The sequence below is a fragment of the Perca fluviatilis genome, chromosome 5 (genome assembly GCF_010015445.1).
Source record: "Perca fluviatilis chromosome 5, GENO_Pfluv_1.0, whole genome shotgun sequence".
Lineage (NCBI taxonomy): Eukaryota > Metazoa > Chordata > Actinopteri > Perciformes > Percidae > Perca > Perca fluviatilis.
Window position 1 is genome coordinate 38,337,316 of NC_053116.1, and position 5,000 is coordinate 38,342,315.

Below are 5,000 nucleotides of genomic sequence, written 5' to 3' on the forward strand. Positions count from 1 at the left end.
ACACACACACACACACACACAAACACGGAGAAACACACACACACACACACACACACACACACACAAACAAACACACACACACAGCTTTAGTTACTAGTTACTTTAGTTACTCCGCTACATTCATCTGTTACAGCTTTAGTTACTAGTTACTTTAGTTACTCTGCTACATTCATCTGTTCCAGCTTTAGTTACTAGTTACTTTAGTTACTCCACTACATTCATCTGTTACAGCTTTAGTTACTAGTTACTTTAGTTACTCCACTACATTCATCTGTTCCAGCTTTAGTTACTAGTTACTTTAGTTACTCCACTACATTCATCTGTTACAGCTTTAGTTACTAGTTACTCCGCTACATTCATCTGTTACAGCTTTAGTTACTAGTTACTTTAGTTACTCCGCTACATTCATCTGTTACAGCTTTAGTTACTAGTTACTTTAGTTACTCCACTACATTCATCTGTTCCAGCTTTAGTTACTTTAGTTACTCCGCTACATTCATCTGTTACAGCTTTAGTTACTTTAGTTACTCCACTACATTCATCTGTTACAGCTTTAGTTACTAGTTACTTTAGTTACTCCACTACATTCATCTGTTCCAGCTTTAGTTACTAGTTACTTTAGTTACTCCGCTACATTCATCTGTTACAGCTTTAGTTACTAGTTACTTTAGTTACTAGTTACTTTAGTTACTCCGTTACATTTATCTGTTCCAGCTTTAGTTACTAGTTACTTTAGTTACTCCGCTACATTCATCTGTTACAGCTTTAGTTACTAGTTACTTTAGTTACTCCGCTACATTCATCTGTAACAGCTTTAGTTACTAGTTACTTTATTTACTCCACTACATTCATCTGTTCCAGCTTTAGTTACTAGTTACTTTAGTTACTCCACTACATTCATCTGTAACAGCTTTAGTTACTAGTTACTTTAGTTACTCCGCTACATTCATCTGTTCCAGCTTTAGTTACTAGTTACTTTAGTTACTCCGTTACATTTATCTGTTCCAGCTTTAGTTACTAGTTACTTTAGTTACTCTGCTACATTCATCTGTTCCAGCTTTAGTTACTAGTTACTTTAGTTACTCCTCTACATTCATCTGTTCCAGCTTTAGTTACTAGTTACTTTAGTTACTCCTCTACATTCATCTGTTCCAGCTTTAGTTACTAGTTACTTTACGTTACTCCGCTACATTCATCTGTTCCAGCTTTAGTTACTAGTTACTTTAGTTCCGCCTACATTCATCTGTTACAGCTTTGGTTACTAGTTACTTTAGTTACTCCGCTACATTCACCTGTTACAGCTTTAGTTACTAGTTACTTTAGTTACTCCGCTACATTCATCTGTTCCACCTTTAGTTACTAGTTACTTTAGTTACTCCTACATTCATCTGTTCCACTTTTGGTTACTAGTTACTTTAGTTACTCCACTACATTCATCTGTTACAGCTTTGGTTACTAGTTACTTTAGTTACTCCACTACATTCATCTGTTCCAGCTTTAGTTACTAGTTACTTTAGTTACTCCGTTACATTTATCTGTTCCAGCTTTAGTTACTAGTTACTTTAGTTACTCCGCTACATTCATCTGTTCCAGCTTTAGTTACTAGTTACTTTAGTTACTCCTCTACATTCATCTGTTCCAGCTTTAGTTACTAGTTACTTTAGTTACTCCGCTACATTCATCTGTTCCAGCTTTAGTTACTAGTTACTTTAGTTACTCCGCTACATTCATCTGTTCCAGCTTTAGTTACTAGTTACTTTAGTTACTCCGCTACATTCATCTGTTCCAGCTTTAGTTACTAGTTACTTTAGTTACTCTGCTATATTCATCTGTTACAGCTTTAGTTACTAGTTACTTTAGTTACTCCGCTACATTCATCTGTTTCAGTTTTAGTTACTAGTTACTTTAGTTACTCCGCTACATTCATCTGTTCCACCTTTAGTTACTAGTTACTTTAGTTACTAGAGTGCGAGTGGTGGTGTCATTTAGAGCTCGTTAGGCGCGAGTGGTGATGTCATTTAGAGCTCGTTAGGCGCGAGCCTAGTGCGAGTGGTGATGTCATTTAGAGCTCGTTAGGCGCAAGCCGAGTGCGAGTGGTGATGTCATTTAGAGCGAGTGGTGATGTCATTTAGAGCTCGTTAGGCGCGAGCCGAGTGCGAGTGGTGATGTCATTTAGAGCTCGTTAGGCGCGAGAGGTGATGTCATTTAGAGCTTGTTAGGCGTGAGCCGAGTGCGAGTGGTGATGTCATTTAGAGCTTGTTAGGCGTGAGCCGAGTGCGAGTGGTGATGTCATTTAGAGCTGGTGATGTCATTTAGAGCTCGTTAGTTGCGAGCCGAGTGCGAGTGGTGATGTCATTTAGGGCTGGGTGGGTCCGAGGCGAGTTGTGATTATAAGCGGTGATGCATTTTAGAGCTTCGTTAGTTGCGAGCCGAGTGCAGTGGTGATGTATTTAGAGCTCGTTGATGCAAGTCAGTGGTGATGTATTAGCTTCGTTAGGTGCGAGCCAGTCGCAGTGGTGTGATGCATTTAGGAGCTCGTTAGGTGCGAGCGAGTGCAGTGGTGATGTCATTTAGAGTTCGTTAGGTCGCGAGCCGAGTCGTGGTGATGTCATTTAGAGCTCGTTAATTAGCGGCAGTGGTGATGTATTTAGGAGCCGTTGGTGCGAGGCAGTGGTGATGTATTAGAGCTCGTTAGGTGCGAGGGTGATGTTTAGAGCCGTTAGTGCGAGTGTGATGGTTGATGTCATTTTAGAGCTGGTGATGTATTTAGAGCTGGTGATGTCATTTAGAGCTCGTTAGGTGCGAGCAGTGGTGATGTCATTTAGAGCTCGTTGAGTGCGGCAGTCGCAGTGGTGATATCATTAGAGTTCGTTGGGTGCGAGCCGAGGTGTGAGTGGTGATGTCATTTTAGAGCTTCGTTAGGTGGGGAGCCAGTGGCAGTGGTGATGTCATTTAAGATTTGGCGTTAGGGTCGCGAGTCGCAGTGGTGATGTCATTTAGAGCTCGTTAGGTGCGAGCCGAGTGCGAGTGGTGATGTCATTTAGAGCTCGTTAGGTGCGAGCCGAGTGCGAGTGGTGATGTCATTTAGAGCTCGTTAGGCGCGAGCCGAGTGCGAGTGGTGATGTCATTTAGAGCTCGTTAGGTGCGAGCCGAGTGCGAGTGGTGATGTCATTTAGAGCTCGTTAGGTGCGAGCCGAGTGCGAGTGGTGATGTCATTTAGAGCTCGTTAGGTGCGAGCGAGTCGTGGTGGTGTATTTAGGCTCGTGCGAGCAGTGGTGATGTATTTAGAGCTTCGTTAGGTGCGAGCCGAGTCGAGTGGTGGTGTCATTTAAGAGTTCGTTAGGTGCGAGAGCGATGGTGATGTCATTTAGAGCTGGGTTAGGTGCAAACGAGTCGCAGTGGTGATGTCATTTAGAGCTCGTTAGGTCGCGAGCAGTGCTTGGATGGTGATGTATTAGAGCTCAAGTGTGTTTATCTTGAGCGAGTCAGTGGTGATTATTTTTAGAGCTCGTAGTGCGAGCAATCGATGGTGATGTCATTTAGAGCTCGTTAGGAGCAGTCGCGTGGTGATATCATTAGAGCTGCGTTAAGAGCGAGTCACGAGTGGTGATGTCATTTAGAGCTCGTTAGGTGAGAGCCGAGTGCGGTGGTGATGTCATTTAGAGCTCGTTAGGTGCGCGCCGAGTGCGAGTGGTGATGTCATTTAGAGCTCGTTAGGTGCGAGCCGAGTGTGAGTGGTGATGTCATTTAGAGCTTTCGTTGGTGAGCGGTGTGTGATGTCATTTAGAGCTTCGTTAGGTGGAGGCGTGGGTGATGTATTTAGAGCTCGTGGATTAGGCGCGAGTCAGGTGGTGGTATTTGAGGTCGTTTAGGTGGTGCGTGAGTGGTGGTGATGTCATTTAGGCTCGTTAGAGTCGCGAGCGAGTGCGAGTGGTGATGTCATTTTAGGCTACGTTAGGTTAGAGCGAGCACGAATTGGTGATGTATTTAGAGCTCGTTAGGTGCGAGCAGTCAGTGGATGATCATTTAAGAGCTCGTTAGTGCGAGCGAGTCGCAGTGGTGATGTCATTTAGAGCTTCGTTAGTGCGAGCAGTCACGTGGTGATGTCTTTAGAGCTCTGGATTAGAGCGAGGCAGAGTCACGAGTGGTGATGTCATTTAAAGAGCTCGTTAAGGTAGCGAGCGAGTCACAGTGGTGTGATGTCATTTTAGAGCTCGTTAAGGCGTGAACGGTCGCAGTGGTGATGTCATTTAAGAGCTGAAGGGGCGAGTCGATGGTGATGTCATTTAGAGCTCGTTAAGTGGGACAGTCGCAGTGGTGATGTCATTTAGGAGCTCGTTGGTCGCGAGCCGAGTGTGAGTGGTGATGTATTAGCTCGAGTGAGGTGATATTGAGCTACGTTGAGTGTGAGCCGGTGAGGGGGTGATATTCGAGGCTGGCGTAGAGCGAGTCGCAGTGGGGATGTCATTTTAGAGCTTCGTAGAGCGAGGGACTGTGGTGGATTGGGATGATGTCACTAATGCAAAAGCAGGTAAGAGGTGGTGTCATTTAAAGCTAGTAGAGTGCGAGGTGGGGGTGGTGTTTTAAGCTGGGGAGGGAGGGAAGGTGCGGCAGAGGGGAAGTAATGGCGGGAGGGTTAGTGGGGTCAGCTGGGGTGTAGGAGAAAAAAAAAGTAAAAATATATTCAAAAAAAAAAAAAAAAAAAAAAAAAAAAAAAAAAAAAAAAAAAAAAAAAAAAAAATGAAAAATATGAATAAAAAAAAAAAAAAAAAAAAAAAAAAAAAAAAAAAAAAAAAAAAAAAAAAAAAAAAAAAAAAAAAAAAAAAAAAAAAATAATAATATATAAATATAAAATAAGATGAAAGGAAAAAGAGGAGTAAAATAAAAGAGAAAAAAAAAAAAAAAAATAGAAAAAAAAATAATAGGAAAAAGAGAAAGGAATGAAGAAAGGGGATAGAGAAAGAAATAGAATGAGAGATAAGAAGATATGAAGAAAAAAA